Consider the following 24044-nt stretch of genomic DNA (forward strand, 5'->3'; position numbering starts at 1 on the left):
CTTTTTCCTAGTGTGTTTTTGATTGGTGCAGTTTGCTCGATTTCTTTTCAGCACGAAGGAAGAGTTTGTTGCAATTAAAAGGCAAATACTATTTGTCCTTTCAGGAAGAATTGCCAGCACCAGTAGCTGGTAGTTCTAGTGGATTGTGCTGTCAAAGGACTCAGCAAATCTGGGATTTAGTGCTTGTGCTGCAGCAGATTTCTCTGTGACCTTGAGCAGGTCATTCAGTTTCTGTGAGCTTCAGATCCCCACTTGTCAAACAGGGATAATGGTGTTTGCCTCTCCACAAGGTTGCTGTGAGGATAAACGCAATTAAATCATGCAGGAAGCCTGCCTGCTATTGAAGTGATGCCACCAAAGGAAGGCAATGGAATTAAACTCAGGATTAATTCTTCTCACAGTTACAGATGTTTAAATGGAGAGTTGCCTTGCTGAATTTGTTAAGATTAATAGTGCATGGCAGAAAATCAACAAGACTTGCTTGCCCCAGAACTGGGGGGGAGGCAGACATCCTTGTCTGTCCCTGCTCTGTTTCACCACAGATGTGATGCTGCTCTTGTTCCCTCAGGAGCTGGGATGGTTTGCACTGTGCAGAGGAGGAAAACGGGCAGAACGAGCTGCAGGGTTCCTCAGCTGTCTCTCCATCTCCTCTTCTTTCCCCCTGCCCCAAGGCCATGGCAGCCAGGGAGCCACAATTGGCCCAGTTTGGTGGAATTTGCCCATTGCTGTCTGACAGGGCAATGTTGTATCCATGTTGATACTTTTATGGAAAAGCACTCTGTAGTGGGACACACCATTTATTCCCTCTATGGAGTTGTTTATTTGCATAGTGTGGAAAATTACAGGATTTATTTGCAGAGTTGGAATCCCTCAGGTATACCATAAATATAATTACAAGAACATATAAATATATTTATTCCACGCTATCAGCATCTTGGCACAACAAATCTTATTTCCTTGACTGTGAAAATAAATGCTTTAGAAGAGAAATAAATCATTAATTTCTGCTCATGACTCAAGAATTAAAACACATAGGATATTGGCCTAAAAGGCAATTGATCCACTGTTCTTTTGTCATGCCAATGCAGTGGGACTTTTCAAAAGATATTTCATAGAAATATCTCACTTTGCAGAATCAGTCTTTGCAGAAGGGTGGAGATAATACTTTTATGACAGTTTGGGATTATAGGTTAAAAGGTACTTGCTGAAGCAATATTTTGTTTTCAATTGATCCCTTGTGTTAAGATGTTGGTTTTCCAAACTGAAGCTCAGAAATGGTAGATTTGTGTTACCAGCTGTGGGTTTTTTTTTTTTTTGTTTGGTTTGGTTTTCCTGTTTTGTATTTTAAATTGTCCAGACGGTCAAGGGAAGGCATGTAGAAGGTTCTGTTGTCCTTGCACAGCATTGATTCCTCCAACCACAACCTCAGGCTGTCTAATCAGTTCTGATGAAATAGAAGTGAATATGACACCACTGTTAACACTGGATTGATTCACATTTTGGGACAGACTTTTGCCTGTTTTTGGGAAAGCTGGGATTCACTTTGGTCAAAGCTGTATCTCCTCTTTGTGCATCTACCTGCAACGTGAAGCCTGATTTACCTCTGGAGGTTTTATTTGGGATTTTCTTTCCCAAGGTGCTGTGAGTTCCCAGGTGTGGCTCTGATGTTTCTTAGGAATCGGTCACCACACAAAATACACACACAGTGGACTGGTGGGTTTATAAATTTTAAGTTTCCCCAAACCAACTTTTTGTATATTTATCAAGTGAAGTCACAAAACTCTCTCAGACTGCTTTGAGCCCAGGAACTGCAGCTAAATTAGGTGATCTTTAAAGAGAAACAAACAAAAAAGTAGAAAACAACACCAAAAAACTCCAAACCAATGGTACAACAAAAGAGAACAGAACTTAAAACCTCAAAAAAAACCCCTGATATCGATTCAAGAATTTGCAAAGAAAGAGAAGCTGCTTTAAACAGTAATTTGTTGTGATTGATTGGGCTTGCAGCTTGATTTGGGTCTTATTTGTGTTTATCTGGTTTGAGCTCAAAGCCTTGGACATGGTTCATTCTTTTGTGTTTTAGACTGAAGAGGGCCCTGCTGTGAGATCAGGTAACAGGAACACAAAAGCTTCTGTGATCATCTCTGCCCCCAGCTTCCTCTTTGGGAAGCAAAATCAATTCAATTAACCCATCCTCATCCTCTTAAAGAATGTTTCTTTTTGTGGCTCTCTGAACCTCTTTGAGTTGTTCCTCATCCTCCTGGAAGGCTCAGTGCCAGCTGACCAGTATCTACAATTACACAGGAAACAGAGCATCAAGTACAGAATGCAAGTATCAATAACAGTTGAGTGCAGGTAACTCTAAGAGGTCAGTTTAGTTGTAGGTAGGCTGAGCAGTGTGTCTGGGTGAAGTGAGAACTGATCTGTCTGTTCCCAGTGAGTTTTGTGGCACTTAGGAAGCATTTGATGGCAATAATTCAGCTGCTAAATGCATGTTAAATGGGTGTTACAACCAGCAACAGGATAGATACAAGAGCAGATGCTTGTTCAATTTTCAGCATTATGATTTCTCGTTGCCCAGCTCAGTTTTTACATCTATTTAGATACAAGAACAGAAAATTAATTGCTGAATATCACTGTTTCTTACTAGTGTAAAGCCACTATATTGGTAGTAGTAATAGCATTCTGTTCAGCAAAACTTTGCAATCCATTTCTTGTTTTCAAAGGATCATTTGATTAAAGCAGCTGTTTAAATCTCCCTGATTTCAGAAATTCCAGTGGAATCCCAACATTTGGTAAATGTGCGCAGCAGGAACGCTTCCAGAAATCAGTTTTGAGTGTACATTTGTATTTTTAGTGCATGCCACAGCCCCAAATTACCTGCTGATGTAAATGAGGGAAAAATGTTAGGTTAAGCCCACTTATACCAGCAGGAAATCTGGTCTGGGATTTGCTGTGATGAGCAAAAATGTGTATATACTGGAGTTCATTTTACAAAGCTGGCCCAGCATTGCTGCCCAGGGGTAGGAAAGCATAAATACCACAGCGGGGGTAGGGATGAAATGTTATTTAACCATGCTTGTTCTTTCAAAAATATCCTCCAGAGGAAAGAACATGAGCAAATCTATGTATTTTGAAACAGTGTACTTATTTTAGTAGGGAGAATAATCACACAGCTAATTTTGAGTTTTGCATGTTAGGCAGCAAGCACCACTGCTCAATACCCTCAGTCAACAGATAATAGTGTTTGCTTCTAATTTTCCTCATGTATTTCCAAGACGTGGTGCAAATAAAGAGGATGATCTGTGATTATGTCACAGCACAAAAGCACACCCAGATTTACCAGACTCAGTATTTGGGAAATACTGTTTGCTTAGCTCTGAAAATCAGTGTTACTGTTTGAACAAAAGTGTGGTTTTTAGAAAATATATAATGCGTCATAAGGCAGGAACTTAGACTTTGTGATTTTTTTTTCTCATTAGATTTAATGTCTAGTTTTCCAGATATGCAACTTTGACTGGAATGTTAATTTTTTAATTGTTGTTTTGAGTTTATTTCTTCAAAATACATGCCAGCAGGTGGGGATTTTCTTTCTGGCTCATCTGCTGATAAGCACATGGAACTATTTCCAGTATAAAGAATCTGCATAAACAGCAGCTCCATGGTAGCCAGGTGATTTTAACATCAGCTGCAAATACAAGCAAGGCTTTTGCTGGATGCCTGTTCAGGAGATCCACTGTACCAGATTTTGGCCAGTTTCCTGGAAATTTGTGGTGCATCCATTCAAGCCTCAGCCAAGGCACGCACAGAAGAGAAACGCTCCTGCCTGCAGCAGCATTTAATTTTTTCCTTATACGTTGTAAAGTTTTATGGAGCAGAGCTGTAACACAGCAGTGCAGTGCACAGCCCCTCGGTGCTGCTGTAATTATTCAGTGGAGTTTGGGCATGATTCAGGAGGTAATGGGCTGTGGCAGCTCAGCTCCTCTGATGGGGTTTTGTGGCTCTTCCCACCTTGCTGGTGCTGTGCTGGGCATTGGGGGAGTCAGGCTGGGGAACAAACTCTGCAATCTTCAGTGTTCTGGGAATAGGGGAGGCCTTCACCCATCCTGCTTCACCCTCCCATTCACTGAGGTTCCAATTCTCAGATTTCGAGCAGGGTCTGTCTCCCAGAGCAGAGGTGTGAGAAAGCTCATCTCCTTCCTTTGATTAATGCCAATAGGATTTGTGGCCGTAAAGCACCACGCAGGGAGCTGGGAGTCTGTGCCAACGCCATTTTTTAAATCTTCTGTTGCCTTATATATTACCTTTCATAAGCAGTCAACTGCATTCATCCTGCACAGTTGAAAGAATCGACACCAGCAGGGGTGAGAAGGTGTCTTCATCAAATTGGAGTAAATTAGTGACACAAGTAACCAGCTCTGTGCACATGGAATGTGTTCATGATGCAGGGCCTGTCAGGCCCTGGGCTTCAGCTGAAATCAGGCCCCAGCTGGCAAAGATCAGCACTCTTTGCTCTGTTGCTTGTACAGGATGTGGTGTGGAAGGAAATTTTCAAATCTGTCCTAGTGCCTGTTGGAGTGTGAGTTTTGTGGTAGGGCATCAGGCTGGTTGGCTTCCTGCATGTGCTGTCTTAATAGAAATGATAAGTTTACTGTGTGATCCCAAAGCCAGTGAGATCCCTTGAAGGATGGTTTCTTTCAGTGGGCTTTGTGTGCTTTTCTTGCCAGTACTGTAATCTAAGTGACCTTGTGAGTTGTGTCCAGAGTATGCCTCAGTCCTGATAGTAGAGGGTGCTGATGTTGAGATAACCATTCATATTTTTCTTTAAAAAACACTGAGGCAATTGATGTGGAGAGTATACAATCCTCAGATCCCTGCTGTATTCTTGACAAGTATATAACTTCTCTTGACTGCTCTGGGGTTTTCTTTGTTTCTTTGTTTTGTTTTTTTTTTTTTTTTTGCTTTCCATTGCTAACGAGATACCCTTGAAACAAAATATTATTCAAGAATATTCAAAGAGTTGAATCTGCATATGTTCAATTAAAAGTAACTTATTATTTCTGGCTAGAAAACTAGGAATTTCCAACCAATTTTTAGATATTTCCTAAGTTCCTACCTACCTTGAACTATCCTTAAATTGTCTTTAGGTGGAGGAAAGTAAATTGAAGCTAACAAATATCTCAGAGCCTTGTCATTTCGAAGCCTGGTCTTCCATGTCGGTTGTGATGTGCTGCCATTATTCAAGAGGCAGATTAGGCAATCATCTTAATAAAATGTGAATAAGATAAATGCAGAAATATCAGGTGTTGCTGGAGCATACTTCACTAAGCAAAGTATTTGCAGTTACTATTAAGTAGCACATAAGTCAATAGAGTACCTGAACAGAAGGTGGTGTATGTTGTTGTTCCAAGAAAATTTGGAGAAATTGCCTTTATTATTAAAATTGATGGCTTTTTCTATATCTGAGTGCTCCCTTCTCCTCTGCCTTTCTCCCTCTCTGTAGTAAATGCCATCTAATTTATAGTGGTATACCAAATTACTAGGCCATCCAGGATATATTTGCTCTGAGAGGTGTAAGTGATAGTAAAGGAGGAGGAAATTTGCCCTGTGGGGGTTTGGTTTTTTTTTTTGGCCTTTTTCCTTTCTTCATCTTTTTTCTTTTCCCTTCTTTTTTCTTTTCCCTTTCTTTTTTTTTTCTTTGACATGTACTCCTTTCTAGATATAGTCCATAACTTAGTGGGAGAGGCTGAGTGAATCTGTAAGATTTCCATTTTATTCCTCTTTGGGAAGTAAGCACATTAAATAACAATTCCAGACCAAATTTATTGCTCCCTTACAACTGTTAGTGACTATTGGGGTGATGTGAGGCAGTCACAAATCCAGTCTCATATTTCCTTGTGTTCTGGTGGGATTTTAAAGCATGATGTTGTAGCTCATAGGTTGATGCCTTAAGGAGCTGGCACAGAGGATGGATGGAGTTAAGGGGAATAAAGTGGATTTTTATTGAAGAGCCTTCAAAGGACCAGAGCCGCAGTCCTGGCTCTGCCCAGGTGGCTCCAAGATGGAAGCAAAAGAGAGCTTGGTCATGAGATCTCACATTTTTATAAGTTTTAGTCCATTTTCATACAGGAGTCCAATTAATAGTTTCAAATGATGTTTCCTCCTCCTTGCTTGCTTGCCCACCCTCCTCTTCTCACATTGTCTATTTGAAGAGATTGTCCTTGAGCCCCCAGCTAGAATAGGATTGTTGTCTCCACCACCCTGTGCAAAGATCCTAGTAACACTTAGTATAAAGCTAAAAGCTGCACACCAAAACAGAACAGAAAAACCTGAAACCCAAGGAACCAGTGCTCAGAGCCCTGGGGTGAGGAGTTCTGCCACCCTGGCTTGGCTAACAGGCACAGAAAGCAGGGCAGCTCTTGGAACATCTCCCAGAGCAGAGTGTGTTTGTGGGTGTCTGGCAGGGAGCGGAGCCCCAGTTCTGTGCACCCACCAGCCAGAGAAGGTGAGAAGGTGCCATCTGCAGCAAATCCATCTCCACAATGACAGCAGGCAGGCAGAGATCTGCCTGCTTCTTGTCTGTGTTGTTCAGAGATGCTGTTCTCTGAAGGAAAAGGAGTTTTTCTCTCCCTTTCTCTATTTTTAGTTGAAAATGGATGTTAAAGGTGTGGTTGACTCCACTTTTGTGTCCATTTTCCTTAGGCAGGTTGCTTTTAACTTTAGTAAAACTCCTAGAAATGCAGCCTGTCACTGTGACTTGTTATTTGCATTTTAAAGGACAGAGACAAATACAACCCTGGCTTACATTGACTTGAATTAACTCTCTTGTTAATCTGAGGTGTGCAAGGCTTACGAAGAAAAGGATTTGTTTTCATTTCTTCTATTTAGGAATCTCTATTGCTTTTACTTGCTTTTTATGTTTTTAATGCCAATAAAAAAATAGCATCTAAGACCTAGCAAAATACTGCATATTTGTCCTGTTCTAGGTGACATTAGCTGACTTTTGCTTGTTTTTGGTTTGGTGTTTTGGTTTGGTTTTTTTTGTTTTTTTCTTTTGGGGTGTTTGTTTTTTATGTCAGGTGAAACATTACGAACATACTATTTCTCTTCTCTGCATGGTTTCATATTTATCAACCACAAAGTAAAATATCCTCCCATAGGATGTGCCTAAACTACAGTTGAGTAGTGCTGAGGGTGCTGCCTCACCCACCACAAAAAGACAAGGAAAGCTCAGAAAAGTTCAGATTTATTTCATGAGAGCTAAGAAATAACATCCTTATACTCATTTCCCCTCTGTTTCACCTTTTCCAGCACTCTTCATACCCAAGTCTGAGCTTTATGATTAAACAAAACATTTGCACTGAACCAGCTATCTTATTTTTAAAGGATTTAGAACAAGTTTCAATTGCATTTATACCCAGTTGCACCCCAAGAGTCGTCTTGTGAAATGTTTTTTATTTACTGCCAGAAATTCAGGATTACTCAAGGTTTTAATAGGAAGCTAATGGTTGACTGGCCCAAGTAAAAACAGTTTGTTCATTGTGACTCCTGGGCCCTGAAAGGGGGAGCTCCCCCTTGTTTAGGGCAGGTGGATCATCTTCTGTTACAGACACAGCTTTAGGATTCTTCTAACAAAATTGTTGAGAGGGAAAGAAAAAAAAAAAAAAGGGTTCTGAGACCAGAACAGCTTTTCAGGTTTATTTCTGGGTTTGCTGAGGAGTTGCTGGTCTTGCTAGCATTAATGCTTGGGAGCCTTATTTCAGATAAGAGAAGAGATGTGGAGCCCAGCATTGAGTGCCCTGGGGTGGGTCAGGGAGTGCAATAATGCTGCTCTGTGATTCTGCCAGGGGTCAGCAGCAGGTTTGTCCCTTGGCAACGGTGCCTGGCACTGAGAGTGCTGCCTCTGCCTTCCTCTGCACCCTCCTGCTCTGCATTCACCTCACCCAGGCAGCCACAGCGCCGACAGTGAGAGAGGCACTGCCATGTGCCACCTCTGAGATCTGGGCACTAAACGTGTTAAACAGCTCACACAGAACGAGCAGGGGATGGAAATTTAAATTTTCTTTTTTTTTCCTTTTTTTTTCCCTATTTTTTTTGTTTTTCCTCCGTTTCCCCCCTTCTGGTTTTTCCCCCCTTCTGGTTTTTTCCCCCCTTCAGGTTTTTCCCCCCTTCTGGTTTTTCCCCCTTTCCCTTTTTTTTTTTTTTTTTTTTTTTTCCCCTTTTTGTCTGTTAAATCTCCAAAGTGCTTCCAACCTCTCTAAACTCAAGGATGTCTCTCAACTTGAAATGCTTTATTCACACTTTGTGCAGCAGTGTAACTCAGTGTAGCTCAGCTCCTGGAGTGGGTTCAGCAGGCAGACACTTAAAAAGGCTGGAGGAATTCTCCTGCTGGGCTTTGCAAAGGGGAAAGATGAATTTGGGGTTCCTTTCTGGGGATTTTAGGGAAGAGAGAACAACAATTCACAGTAGTGCATGGTGCAGAGATGGGTTGAGCTGGAAACAAGGAGTTCAGATAGGATATAAGGAGAAAATTCTTCCCCATGAATGCAGAGCAGTTCTGCACTCTCCAGCACTGGAATATTTCAGGATGAAATTTATTAAAGCTCTCCACAACCTGATGTGACCATATGGCTGCCCTTGGCCTCAGTGGGAGATTGAACTAGAGATATCCAGTCCGAATTATCCTATAAATCACTTTTTGCTAATGGAAAATAGAAGTAAATTTATGCAGTCAGCCTTGATTAAAAGAAGGAGATCAATTATGGAAGGAATTAATTGATGGGTGTCAAATGAGAGATAAAGCTTTATTGTTTAAATTGCTTTTTCTGGCAATATTTGGACAGTTCACAACTGCAACAAGCAATTACAATGATGTTGAAACAGAACAAACTTGATGGGAAATGTTTGCTTGAAAGGCTGGGTAAAATCTCCCTTGGTCTGTGGTGCCTGCAAATGTTCTGTGTCATTTCTGACCTTTCCCTCAGTGCTTCTGCTCTCACCTCCTGCCCTCCCCTGTGTGCCTGTGACACCTGAGGAATGGAATTTAATGCTGGTTTGAACTCAGTTCAGCCTCTGTGGATGCAGCTCAGGGAATGTTGGGCAGCAGGTGGCACAGCAGTTTGATAGACTTCCCTCTCAGGACCTTCCTCCCCAAAGATTCTTATTTTTTTCTTTTTAATTGCTAACAAGACTTATTTAAAACTGTATTCATCAAGAGCAGAGGAGAAATATCTTACTCTCATGTAATCCTCATTCCACTTTCTGTAGCAGGGATGAGGGGAGGAGTGCTGGATGAATAATGGGTGCTTTAGACCAGGATTCAGTTTGTAGATAAAACTTTTGGAAACTGGGAAATACTTCAAAAGTGAAGTGTGTTCTCTTTGAAACCTGACCTTCCTCTGCTTAACTGGTCAAGTTGTAGGAGAGCAGTGCTGGTAACTCAGTATGACAAAGTTATAACTTAATTTAATTATTAATTGAGCTTTTACTGCTGCTTAGAAAATCTGCAGGATCTTGTGCTATTAAAAGTTACTAATGACTCTTAACTCTTCAAAAGAGAAAAAAATCTCTGTGCAAAAGTGTATTCATGTTCAAAATAAAATAAGGAAGAATAAAGACAGCTGTGTATTGTTTCCCATAAAATAATCCCTTGCTCAGATGTACCCAGGCATCTGGCTTGAAGGCTGACCAATATATTCATTCTTGGGAGTATGGACCTTTGAATTTAGATACAAATTCTGATTTGGGTTACTGATATAGAATATGTTTTTGGCTAAACTCTGTAATAAAAATTGACACATGCAGAAGAGAGAGGAAATGCCGAAACCAGTTCATTTGGTACACGTATTTAATGCAGTCAATCAAAACATATTTAACATTTATAGGCACTTTAAATGGAGTTTTTTGTTGCCACTCAATCTGAATTTATCTAAAAAGAGTGTTTGGGAGAAATGTCTCCATATCAATGTTTTCTGGAGTGTTTAACAACAGTTGTTGTGCTCAACAGGAGGGGGAGCAGCGTATTTTAGTGTCTTTGTTTAATGGTGATCTCATTCAGGCCTGAGGTTTTTGTGTTCCTACATTAAAAAAAAAAAGTTAAATAAGAGGAGCAAAGAAGGCACTAATATTAGCAAGATTTCAGGCTGCCTCTCTAAACACGTTTAAGAAGAGGCCTCGGTTAATCAGTTGTGCCTCACATAATGTGCATCATTAAATGATTTCATGGAATCGGCCTTGGAAGGGAAGGTGAGAGAGATCAGTTTAATTTTGCTGAAGTATCCTCTTAAAAAGTTACAGAAAGGGAGAGGTGGAGTGGATTGAGAGCTGCTGCCAGTCTGTGCTTGCTTTGAAGTGGCTGGAGTTGCAGCACGGCAGTTAGAACTCTCAAGCTAATTTTTGCTCAAAAATCCATTTCAGTATAGTGGCTGCGCTGTTTCCATGTGAAAATAAGATCATTTCAGTGCCCTGCAGGTGTTTTCAGAGAAACCATGTAAACTAACTTCCTTTCCTTTTTTTAGTTTCCCCTTTCCTTTCCTTTTTGCAAATCTAGATTATTTTCTCCTTTTTCTACCTGTGGATGCTTTCTGAGATGTGCAGATGGAAGTTCTGCCCCCTTAGATTGATGGATTTGTGTCTCATTTGTAAATAATGCCTTCCCTTTCTGGGGGTAACTCAGTAATGCAAAGATACCAAGTTTCTATAAATAAAAGGAAATAAACTCAAACCCTATAAGATCAGTGCTAGATCTGTTATGTGCAGGTGGGAAATGTGCAGGTATATGTCTCAGTTGTATAAAAACAATAATGTTACCAAGAGTGCTAAGAATTAATTAACACTGATGTTAAAAAGAGGAGGGCTTTTATGTGGCTTGTGCAATGTGATTGCTGTGCTTCAGATTGTGACCTTATTCTGAGTTTTACAGACCCCACTGGCATCTCATTTTTAGATTTTCAGAGAGCTGTTGCATTCTTGGGTTTAGTTTTTACTCTCTCTTCAGAGTGTGATGGGCACCTTTCTTTCAGTGCCCTCTTTTCTTTTATTCCCAACATTGTAATTTTTTATTTTACACACACACACAGAGTAGCTGCTAATTTCAATCCTTCACCTCAGATGTTTGTCATCTTGCAGCAGTAATTTGTTCTGTAGGGGTAGAAGTGAGCTGGAGGAGGACATGACACGCTGACACGGTTTGGTTTGATCCCTGCAGGGCTGTGTGGTGGGAGGACACTCAGCCTGCTCGGAGTGCCAGCAGCAGAACATCCTTTCCTTGCATCTCTTGGCAGAGGGAGCAGTCAGTCACACAACAGCCCTGCTCCAAACACTTGATTTGTTTTTGTTTGAGATGGGATTTGCTGTGCATAATCACTGATGTTGTTTGAAATCTGCCAAAGGCATCAAATTTTATCAGCTGTTAGCTTTAAGGTCAGCACTTCTGCGTTGCACACATGAACGTGGAAACAGCTTGGCTGGATTTTTGACTCCTCGCCCCTTGCTTTGGCTGGTGTTTACAGACACAGGTTAGGATCTTTGCTCTGCAAAGCCTTCCCTAGTGAAATGAGCTAACTGCATCCCTGTGAAACTTGAAAAATTCACTTGGCAGAGCATCTTCTGCCCAGGTCATTCAGAGGAGAGGCTGTTTAGGATGTCTGCCATCCAGGCTGGGATTTCCTTGGGATGCTGAGCGTGCCTTGCAGAGCTTGCCTTTGAGCCACAGGTGTTTGGTGCATGGCAGGGCAGAGCCAGAGGGGTTTGTGAGCTTGCTGCTGCTGGGAATAATTGGCATAATCCCTGCTTTTTCAGTTGGAGGGAATTTACAGCCTGGTTGAGGTAGGGGATGACTCTGGAAAAGCATGGGGTGCCAAGGGAGGGATAAAAGGGAATTTGTGAGCATGGCTGAGTGCTTCTCTTGCCAGTGATACCTGGGGGCCCTTCACTTCTGAACAGCACCAAACCCTCACTGAAACAGAGAGTGCCATCTCCAGATGGATTCTCAATATATAATTCTCTGCTTCTCACTTAATTAAATGTTGTTAATAAATCAATTACCTCCTTGGATCCTGATGTGATTTCAGTCACAGGAGCTGAACAGGTTTTTTTCCTTGCAGCAGTCACTTGCATTTTGGTCTGTGCATTTTTACAGTGATGGGACTACAAGTTGCTCAGTGCTTTTGATGGCTTTGTTAACAGTTTTATACAGTGAACATCCCCAGAACAACCAGAGGATGCTAGTTTTTAAAAGAGAAAGTAGACTATTGAGCTTTTAGGGATAGGAAAATTTGCACAGAATAGGAACAGTAAGTGTCTGCAAACAAATCCACTTTTTCCCCCATTCTGCTGTCATCTTTCCTTCAATTCAATTTCCTAAAGTTATGGAATGTGCTGAATTGGAAGAGACCCACAAGGATCATCAAAGTCCCACTCCTGGCCTTCCACTGACATTTTTTCTTAACTTTAAACTGCATTTTAGAATTAACAAATCTATTCACAACAATGTCTCCAACCTCCCCACCGGGGAATTTTGGAAAGCTGAGTTTGCTGTGAGGTTTTTTGCACATTGTTTTTAACTCTTTTGCCCGAAATTTTGTATGTAGTCTGGCACTGCTGATGTAAACTAAAATTATGGCCCCATTCAGTTAAAGGCTGTAAGTTTGTTTTAGGCTAAAACATTTAGAAATGTTTTAGGAACATTTCTTGTTCCTTTTGTGAACATGGGTGGCTGGAACTCCAGGCAGTGCTGCAGGTGAGGTTCACCTGTGAATTGTGAATTTCTTTTCCTGTCTGTGGGATAACCATGAGACCGACAAATGAAATTTTGTCAGCTGCCACAACTGCATCAGTTAGAGCACTGCTGGAAGAGCTGTGAAATGCTGTTTTGTGTCTCCTCAGCCTGAGTTTGTTCCATTTCATGAGCTCCTGCTGTTTGGTAACATCATGACCTTTTGTTGTGATGGAAGAGAAAATAATTCTGTTCCAGTCCTTGTGATCGGCCTGCCTGCTCTCTGCACTGCTCTCCCCACCCTCTCTGTTCATCACACCTGCAGCTTCATCTCACCAAACACTTGTTGTTTTGATCACATGTTGGTACAAATATCAACAAATACTCTCATTTCACCTCTCTTTCTGATGATCGCCTCTTCTCACTGGTATTTCTAGTGAGAATAGTGAATATTAGTCTGGTAATCCTGTACAGCCTGCAGGGTTTCTGACCTTCCTGTTGTTCTGGGGCAGATTTAGGGTCAGAATTACCCAGGGTCACTGTCCCAAGGGCTCTGCAAGGACTAAGACACAGTTGCTGATTGTCCTTTGCCACTGTGTTGGAGAGAAGGAGAACACAGGTACAATTCAAATGTCACAGATCTCTAAGAAAGGAAGGAATTGATATCTATCATGTCCTCCAATATCTGCCAGCAATGCACTTTGTAAGCTGTCAGGTGCTTCATCAAACATTATATGGTGTTGTGAAAGTTGCTTTTACGTTTTCAGCATTGTTTGGTTGTTTTTTTTTTTCCCCTTCAGAAGCAAATATTTCAATTGGAGCTTTTAGCAGCAGGAGCATCACTGGCTGTACGATATCTTCACACACCCAGATCCCTTTCATCTGAGCAGCTCAGGTTCACATTTTGTATGCAATGTTCAGCTCTTATCACAGTGAATAGAATCAAGTGTTTGTGTTGCTGATGAACAGCTCAGGCATGTCTGTTTTGAAGTAAATCCTGCGAGATCAAAGACATCTAGAATGAGTAATATGCTCTTAAACTATGGTAATTAATTAACCCTTTGGGATGTGGCAGGGCTGTCAGTAATTACCTGTGGAAAGCACAAATAATTGGAGCTGTTGCTCTGAAGTCTCAGAGTTGAACCTTGGTTCCAGTCGGTGGCTCAGGGTCTCCTCTTTAATATGCATCAGAATAATACTTCAGGTTGCAGAAGCCTTCGCAGAATATCCTTTCCACTTCTTAATTGCTTGTTTTATTTTAACCTCAGCTATGGAAAGGGCTTCATCCCTATTTCCTGAAACTATCTTATGCTTCATCACTGTTTCTGTGATAGTTTTAGCCTTTAATTGAATTTCAAATGCCAGTGGCTCCGTGTGACCTGATCTCCAATAGTGTGTTGCACTCTTGAAAGTGCAACCCAGTCTCACAGAAATGAGGGAAAATTTTAATTTATAAAAACAGACAAGTGTCCTTTTTTCAGCTGGGAGCATGAAACTCAGTTATGTAGAGGAGGTTATTAAATATTGAGCATGTCAGAGAAAAGCTTGGAGCTGAATTTTTGTCTGGTCTTTGACAAAGGTATTTCTCTACATGATGGTTATTTGCTGTTTCCCCTCTATTTCCAGGGATTTCTGTTTGGATGGGCAAATCCAGAGGCTGAGTGGCTTTCCATGTCCATAGTGAACAGTGTATAATGTAATCCATGTATGTGTGAGCTACTTGATAAGAGCAGTTCATCAGCCATGTCTGATACATGATTTGTAAACTTGTAACTGTCCATTCACGTTTTGTTAGTTTTTCCTTTGGATACATAGCATGTTTGTTCATAATAAGGGAATAATAAGAGGGAAGGCCTATCTTTGCAAGCCTGCTCCTGCTTCTCTCTGTTTATCTGCAGTGTTGGATTTGGGAAACCCTCCCTTGGAGAAACGAGGGAGAGTTCCAGCAGGGAATGGGAAATGCCACATATCAAACCAGGAACATCCCGCCCCTTTAAAAGTAAAAAATTCCAATCCACCCCAGTGGTGTAAAACCGAGTGTGCTACTTGCCACTGAGGGACTAAAGGCTTGACAGATTTTCCTGTTGAATCAGGACGTGGCACAGCCTTATGATGATAAACAATCAAGCTGCTTTGGTCTGAAATGGACTCTGAATGCAATTATTTTACACATTCCTTCCACCTACTGCATCCTCCATGATTTCAGGGAGTGCATTTTGTTTGCATAGCAAGAGTGAGGTGGGTACTGCAGGCAGTCTCTCCCTGCACAGCTCCTACCCTGCCCCAGGGCACAAGGAATAAGTGGATTTTTGGTTTATTTTCTTTGAGACAGGCTGTGGGTTTGAAATGGGCTGCTGGGGCAGCAAAGTGTGAGCATGCAATAACACTTCCACAGAGAAGAGTATTAACTTTTCCAGGAATGTAAGAGCAGGCCCTTTTAAATTTTTTTTTCCTTTAAAATACTAGTTTTGCCCTGTTTTCTTTCTTTGGTTGCTGATACTGCTGCTTTTACTCTGTCCATTAAGCACAAGGGGAAGCTCAGCTGGTGTTTGTTAATATTCTAAAATATCCCCATCCATCACTCCTCTTCTGAGACTGATCCACCAAGCAGGAGTCAGTAATTTTTTTCTATCTTGCAGATAATAATGATGCTCTAAGTACCAGTCACATCTATGTTTCTGTAGCCCTGTGTCTGTAGGTTGTTACTCTTTTTTCTTACACTAAAATGTGCCATGCCCAGGGGTGTGATATTTATATTTTGAAAGCAAATTAATGCTTCAGCTAAGATTAATGTACTTCTTGCATTACAAACTGCTTTTTAATTCCTCTTGGAACAGCTGCAAATGCAGTTTTGCACAAATGCATTTGGTTTTGCTCTAGAGCCAGTAGGAATAATGTCATCACAAATGTTCCTGAGCTTCTGTTAAGGAATGCTGCTTGCAAAGAATACTTTGAAGTACTCATTAAAAAAAAAAAATGAGTTGTTAGCTTAAAGTAGTAGATTGTGAGTGTGTGTGATGCCTCTGGTTTTAGCTTTCATATTTTTCAGATTCTGTGCTGCTTTAGTGTGCAGTTCTGGGCTTCACATAAGGGGATGGTGAGCTCTGTGCACAGAGCAGGGAGACAAAACAATTCCTGCTCCAGCTGGGCACCAAGGACAAATGACCCAAATCTCAGCCCAGGAGCACAAACCCCGTGGGCTGGAGAGAGAAAAACAAGCGGGGTGGGACTGCCTGGGCTAAAGCTGGAATGGGACAATGAACTGCAAGGTGCAAATGGAGCAGAACTGATCCCAGGGAGAGACCCCGGGAGCACTCGTGCATTTTGGGGCCATTTTGGTTCATCTTGGGTGCAGCCCTGGCTGGGCTCTGGTGCTCCTCCATTGAGGAGATCCTTTGGATAAATCCCTGCTTTATTCTGTAACTCCATCCAGCCTCTGCTCTAGGTCAGCCTTCACAAGGCATCATGTGTATTAGCATTAATTCAGATTCAGTGCTGGGTATAAATGTGTCCCTTGCTAACCTTATGAGAAGTGCATAAATTCCTTATAAAATACACCAGCATTGCAAGGTGGAAGATGCATGCTGCTCAATATTTCCCTCTGGGAGAAAGCTTTCAATTAAAGTGGGAATTCTCACTTTTCCAATAAAGTGGGAATTCTCAGGTCTCTATCCTATGCCTGCACATAAGCAGGGAACCCTGCAGGTGGAAAAAAATTCTCTATATGAAGTACAAAATACTTGAATTTGGGTTTTTCTTTTGACCTGTAACACTCTGAATTCCGAGGTTTTGGACTGATAAAAGCTGCCTTTTGCTCACAGGAAGAATCCAAGCAGAAATCAAGGATTGATCTACACAAAGCTGCTTATACCATGTTAATGACCTGAAGAGAGGCTCTGCAGAGGCAGAAGGTGCTGTAAACCCTGTGTGTCTGCAAAAGCTGGGCAGGCACACATTTAAACGTGGGCTGCTGACCCAGAATCACCTGCTGTGCTTTGTTCTTCCCTGGCATTACAGGAAGCTGCTGTTTAATTAGGATGCAGGCCACAGAGTGCATCATAAATTGAGCTTATACATTGCAGCAGTGGTTTCACTCTCATGGAGTTTGAGGTTCTGCCAGCCTTGCAGACTGTTTTCTCAGGTTATTAAAGTAGGCTTTAGGCTCATGTTGTTTTCTTTCTGTTGGTTTGTTCCTTTGTTGGTGGTTTTGTTTTTTGTATTTTTTCGTCTGGTTTTTTTTTTTCCACTGTAATTTTTCCTTGGAATTACAGAACCAGTGTGAGGATGGGTTTATGAGCACAAAGTGAGAATGTGAGTGATCTTCTCTCCAGAAGAGAGATGCCATGCTGCTCCAAATGATCCCTGGAAAAATTGCTGGGAGCTCTATTTCCAGGCTGAAAATCAATGTGCTGGTGTCACCTCTCCTCCAACCTCTCCACATCTTCTGCCTACCCTGATGTAACCTGTGGGAACACTTGGGAAAATCTCAATTTCTGCCTTGCCTTTGAATGCTTAGATAGGCTCCATTTCTTGCTTTGCTCTATGACAAGGAAGAAAAGTTTTATTTATGAATGGATTTTTTTCATATTGAAGTAATACTGAAATAAAAAAATCATAAAAGTCACAAGACAGGGGTGGAGGTTTTGAGGTTAGGTATAAATTAACTTTTTCATGTATTCTACTCTTGTACAAGAGTGTATTTAAATACAAAACCATGTATTTCTGTCATTATTCTTTGAGAGTGTGTTTTAATCTGTATCTTATCTTGGATATCTTAGAAGCTAAGGTTTAGGGCATGTCATAGTATCAGAACAGAAGCAATGTAATTCAGTGGTGTCAGAAAGGTAGCTTAAAGTAACAGATATAAAAATAAAGTTATCCTAACAAAGATGTTCAGGTGTTAAAGTACAGCTGTTGTTGTGAAAAACTGACTGATGGAGCAAAGGCTTCAGAATGAACTTTGTAGCTCTGTCTTGTTGTCAGTGGGGGAAGGTGACTAAAGGCAAACAGAGATGGACATCAAATGCTTCAGCAGGGGATTTGTGGTCAAATTTCTAAATGCTGTTGTGCTGCAAAATTATTTAATTTGTAGCCAGCTGCCTATTTGTTCTTCTAAATATTTTTTTTTCTGTCTGATAGTATCTAATGAAAATGCAGGAAGCTGAGAAAACACCTTCCATTTCATCATTAGGAGTCAAAGGAATGTGTAATGAAAATTATTTCTGTCTAAGTGTTAATGGGGAAAACCCCAACATTGGGAACTCCTCAACACTGAGGAATTGGAGAAAATATTTTTATTTCTTAAGTTAATAACTGCATAAACTACTCATAAACATCAGGAATGTTGATTCACAGCAGGTATTTTTTTTCCACATTCCATTTTCTTCTGGAGTCCACACAGAGTAATTGTTGCCTGTTGCTATTGTAAATCAAATCAAAATGGAGCTAGAGGGCCAGTTTCCTGATTGCTAAGGAATTTTTGTATCTAATCAGGCAAAGGATGTCCCAGCTCAAAAAAAGTCCAGAACATTCCCAAGGCCATTGTCAGCTTAGTAAGGAACCTCTGGACTTAAACCAGCCATAAAATAACATTCACTATTACAACTTCTAAATTTTCTTGTTTAGAGAAAACAAAGGGAAACTACAAGCATGGAAAAAATGCTCTGTAGGTATTTTGTTGAAGATAGAGAATGGTAAAATAGTGTTTCCTGATTTTGATTTTTTTCTAAAATAATTAAATATTTAAAAAATTATATTAGTAATACACTGCATACATGACATTTCTTTACCAGGTTGCTTACGAGGACATAACAAATGAGTGGACTAAAACTGCTCCACAATTGTAAATCTCATCTTTGAGTGCGCCCACCTCCAGGTAAATTTAATCATTCCACTCTGTCTGAATAGCTGCAGCATGTTTAATGGGAGTTAGTCTTCAAGGATGCATTTGCTATCTGCTTTCAATTTGAAGGGTTCTTAAATCTGAAAAAGCAAGCAGTTTGCAAATTGATTTGGATGAGCCAGGTCTAAGTCAGTAGTTAGGAAATACTGATTTGATAGTTTTGGCAGCTTAGCTTTACCTGCAATTTCATTTCCTGTTCCATCCTGGGCTGTTCCAGTGGTCTGCTTCACTGGTCCAGCTGCTACTGAAGCATTCAGAAGCCTGCTTGAACCTGGAGATTGATTTTGGTATCCCTTGTTGTATTAATTTCAGGTTGTATTCCATGGCCTAAATACTTCAAATTTGTATTTTACTTTTTTCCCCTACCATAGTGTAAAATTGGTTCCCTCCCCCCTGCTGCCTTCTGTGACATTATCACAGATACATTTAGGATTATGATTTAAAACATAACTATCTCCTTCAGACAGCTTGACTGTAGGATAAAAACAGTTTACTGAGCCCTATTTATTTCATTAGAGTGTGCTGTTTCTCAGCTGATGAAGTGAGCTGGCAAGAAATATTTTATATTTAAGGTGAGGTGGTTGCTAAGATCAACATAGACATTGACATTGGCTCAAATTAGGTTCCAAACAGGGAAGTCATCATCTCTGGAAAGCTCCTGCCTGCAGCATTCACTCCTGCAGGAGGTCACCCGGAGACAAGTGGCTCATTTTTTAGAGGGCTGATAATATTATGATCACTGATAATGTTTCTTGTTAGCTGAGATAAAATCAGGTCTTTGGCTTGGGGATAAACTGAGTTTGAAATGCAATCCTGATAAGCAGAGAGCTTTCCTGTGAGGCAGTGTGGGACCAACTGTGGGATGCTCAGAGGTGCAATGTTTTTCCCTGATGTTTTTGCTTGTATTTGATACTATAAATAGAAGTTTATAATACCACTTGTGTCTCTGAATTCAATCTGTGATATGAATTAATCATTACTGACCTAGATATTTTGCTCTAGCATTCACTATTGTGGATTTATCAGTTAAAAATTTCAGGTGGATTATTCCAGTACAGTTTCCTCCTCTTTAGTGTTTTTGTTTGTTTTTTCTCTAATACCTTAGATTTCTGTGGATACCAAAAACCATGCCTCCAAATATTTATGATTGCCAACAAACCTCCAAGTTAATTGAGAAATGAGGTGTTGAAAGCAAGTGATGTGTGTGCCTTACAGAGTGTGACAGGGACCCTGATTTTGTAAACCAAATGGTAACTGATTTTAATTAGCTAAACAGAAAAAAATTGAGTCTTTTTTTTTTTTTTACAGTAAGGATGTCAGCATTTTAGTCAGGATGAAAATGACACTTCAAAGTACCTGTGGGAATTTGAGGGGGAAGAGAAGGAAGCAGAGGTTTGGACTAACTCAGAAATCTGTCCTGAACTAATTTTCGTTAATTGGTTTCCCCACAGTTCGTGGCTATTTCTGATAAGGTTTTGACTAAGAATTCTACGTTAAAACCATTCAGAAACTTCAAAAAATATGGTCTCATTATTTTAAAACTTCTCATTTCAATGATCCAGGATTCTGAACTTTTTCCCTTGATGATTTTTGCCAACAAAAGTCAAAATTGCATTCCTCTCAGGATCAGTAAAACATTCACACTTTTCTCTCCACCACCCACTCATGTGGTGACAGAACTACATCAACAAATTGCATCAAATCATGACAAGTCTATATTTGAATACAGATATTGAGGAAATTATTTCAGGTGTGTAGTTTAATGATGCTTTTGGGGCTCTCAGAGTGATTATTGACAATGTGTTGTGATTGACAGTTTCTGCTTTGGGGTTTGTTGATGAGCTCTGATGGGTTGAAAGGTGATTTGAGAAGTTTTGTTTGTTCTTCCATCTCGAGTACTTCTCACTTAAAACTTAACTTTGAAATTAGCCTCCACAGATTTGCACAGCAGACAGAGATTTATCACAGGGACCAAAGGAGCTGGTTTTTACATTATTGCTTCAGGGGAGGCAGGAATTCTCATGGCTTTGTGATTCTTCTGCTTTTGGTCAGAAAAGCAGCGTTGCTCAAGAGCTGTCATGAAGGAAACAGAAACTGGTGTTGGGATAGGATGACCTATGAAAATAGTAATATTTTAAATAATAGCAGTGAGTGATAAGTATGAATTTGAGGCACATTTCTGGTGGCTACAACGTGTGGGCTCTCACTGAATTTTCAGGTGTGATTAAACAGGTTGACTTTGATAGGCAATGCATCACAACTGTAATTTCTTACTGCCTGGTATAGGCTGATCTTTTAATGCCCTGACTGTGATCAATGATTGTCCTAGCAATCCTGAAACCAGAACAGCGGACAGGACAGCCAGAGCTGCCAAGTTATTCAACTATTTCTTGTCTCTTATTGTCCTAAAATATTTTTCAGAAGCTATCTATATTCTTTAAAAGCTTGGTGAAAAAAAGGCTTAATGCAGAGGATCAGGATATACTTTTTAATATTTTTTTTTAATATAAGATCTGGTCTCTATTAATGCAAGCAGTTAACCACTGTTTCTTGCTGGTCCTTTTCTCATGCTGAGAAACTGATTCACTTGAAGCTGAAAAACACCAGGGCACAATGCAAAATAATCACTAAAGGTGTTTATTTGATCCGTGGAATGTTTTGCACCAAAGTGATTTTGCTGCTAAGATTTCAGGTGAATTTAAGGAGAGGCTGGACAAATTCCTAACAGAGAAATCCTTCAATATCAGTGAAAAGTGTCTGACCACAGATTGGTGGAGGGGTTTTTTTATGAAATACCAATACATACCTTGCCTTTTTCTTAAGTGTTTTAGCCTTTTCGGCGACTGTCAAAGCAAGTTGTTGGGAATAAAATTTGTTTAACATAGTGGTGCTTGTCTGTAATCCATCAAAACTTCAGCTTGCTTGTTTTGTAGGTTTTTTTAAAAATAGTATGGTCTTGTAACCAGAAATTTTACATTGGGAGAAAAAACCAATACTCTCTAATCCTGTCTATGTTGATTTTGTTTGCTTGCCCTTTTTGTTTCAGTTCATTCCCTACTAATCACACTTTAATTTATTCCTTGTAGCTGGCATCTTAGTCATTTCCCAAAATGCCCATTTTCAGTTGTCTCCAAATGCCTGTAGATCAAACCCGTACTTTGCTACTGTCCTTAAGTTTCCCCCAGCCTAATAAACAGAAGATAGTCTTTGTAATCATGTTTTCTTTCAGTGGTAAAACACAAAAAGCCTGAAAGATTTGGGATTTCTTATTTTTAATGGGGTGGGTTGCTTTGTGGGGGTTTGTCCACAAAAATTGGAAGAAAATAGGTATATAAATTTCCAATCAGTTCCACATGTCTTGATGTGGATTCAGTGTTGGCCCATGCAGGAAAATCAGAATTAATTATTCATAGATGTTTAAAATGCCTATGAGGTTGTCATGACCTGTGCATATGTTTAGCTTTTGCTTTTTTTAAGGCTTTCTGGTGGGCATTATCCAGCAATCTAAACATAAAGACAAATTTAAAAGGTTGTTCACTTCCCCTAGAAACCCAGTTTGCAGAACAGAAGTGTTTCTTCTATCAAGGAAGCCAGCACACAATGTTTAAGTGGCAGCTTAATGATGATAAAAATGGACTTTTATCATTAAGCAGGGGATTTTCGGCTAAACCACAGCATTTCCACTCAGTTTTACTGCATTTAGACCTTTTTGGGGATGCCCTTCCCCTGCCCTCTCTCTGTGGCTGGAAGGGGCTGCAGGGAGCTTTGTTCCCTCTTTTGCCCAAGCCTGGCCCTCAGCATCGATCTCCTCTGGGTGGGCTGCCTGCATTTAGCTCTGGTGAAATTAAAAATAGCCCTCTTGGCTGATGGTTTCGGAAGTTTTGCTAAGGTAAGGAATCTCTGAAAGTTTCCAGCCAGATTGATGTGTGAGAAAATGTGCTGTGGTTTGGCTCTCTTGAGCTAAAATGCTGAATTTTCCTTGAGTTTGCTGCAGTGGTGGGAAGTTTTATCACATCTATTATATTACTATATTTTAATATAATTTCTATAATGCATCTATTTAGCTCTATTATTTGCTGTATCATTGCCTGTGTGCTTAAGGAGTTCTAATTTATATTTAATTTTTTAAAAAAGTCTTTGAAAGCAGCCATTAAGCTTTAGCATGAACAGTGGGGTGGGTTCATGTCAGAAGCTACAATTTATATCTTATAAACTCTGACTTAATAACCTTAAATAGTCTTTATCTTCCCTGGGAAGTGCACACTATAACTTCAATGCAGAGAATGGCAGAATCTGTTTTAACTTAAACTTGTGCTGCAAATTTAATCCAAAAATGATATAAAAAAAATTCTGCTTTAGTAACAAGCAAATCAACCACCATTAGAAAGGAAAGTGTTGCACTGAACACTGTATATGGAATAATTTGGTTTTTTTCTCCCATTTGATCTTGCAAAACTCATCTTTGAATAAGAGGCAATGTATGGCCCAGAACAAAATTAGATGATTTTAAATTTGAAGGCAATGAAGACTTTATCTTCATATTACTATATGTAATATTTCATATGTATTATAGTATAGTCATACTACAGTGTAGTATGCACTATATACATATAGTATATTACATATGTAAGAGTAATATTACTATATTTTACCATTATAATTACTATATTATTATAATTGCAAATTGTGATAAGTTTTGAAAACTTTTTAACCTTCTTTGGAAAGTCTGGAACTTTCCATGGGGCTTAGTTTAAACGTCTCTATTATAGTTACTCAAGCAAAGTAAAGGTGAATTGAAAATGAAGCCTGACATTCTAAATCCAAATTTTGGCATCAACAGAAATAACTTTATTTATTGCATTCAATAGAACAACATAAATTAGAGTTTCTGAAAAATCTAGTTATTTTCTTCAGATGTCAAAAAGCAAAGTGAGAGAGCATCACAAAACTTCACAAATTTGTGTTTTTCTTCAGTAGAGTCCCCTACACAAAGACAAACCAGAAATGTAATAAAAAGTAATTTACTGAATTGTCCAAGTTGCCCTTCTCTGAAGAATTAAAATATTCTCCAGCTTTCCCCATCTATTTGTATGATGCTGTTTTAATTGCATGTCAGAGCCTTGGAAAAGGGTGGGTGACGAATTGCACCCACAGGAATGCTTGGCACATCATTTTTTTTTTTTGGACTTTCAATTTGATGCAGCTCACTTGAGGCAATAAAGATGACATCTCTAGAAAAGGAGTGCATTACAGTCAACTTGATGTCGTGATTATTAATCCCCAATCAATCATAGGATTTTCTGTGACAAAATAAAATAAAAAAGAAATAAAATTTAAAAAAAAAAAAGGCACCAAGCATTTGGTCTTCCCACTCTTTTCCCCCACAGGCCAAATATTTAAAGAGTACAGTGAACTTTCAGGTGCTAA

At 39.9% G+C, this 24044-nt stretch overlaps 1 long non-coding RNA gene across 2 annotated transcripts in view; it reads left to right on the forward strand.

Moving 5' to 3' along the window:
- The window catches only part of LOC135443567 (uncharacterized), a 91620-nt gene that overhangs the window by 16708 nt on the left and 50868 nt on the right, over positions 1-24044 (forward strand). Inside the window, exon 3 of one of the 2 annotated variants that reach the window (XR_010439068.1) lies at positions 18508-18590. The exons of the other annotated variant lie outside the window; for it this stretch is intronic. This is a non-coding gene — a long non-coding RNA (uncharacterized LOC135443567). The remainder of the gene's footprint in view (positions 1-18507; positions 18591-24044) is intronic. 2 annotated transcript variants of the gene reach the window in all.

Source organism: Zonotrichia leucophrys, chromosome 1 (assembly GCF_028769735.1).
Source record: "Zonotrichia leucophrys gambelii isolate GWCS_2022_RI chromosome 1, RI_Zleu_2.0, whole genome shotgun sequence".
NCBI classification, from domain to species: Eukaryota; Metazoa; Chordata; class Aves; order Passeriformes; family Passerellidae; genus Zonotrichia; species Zonotrichia leucophrys.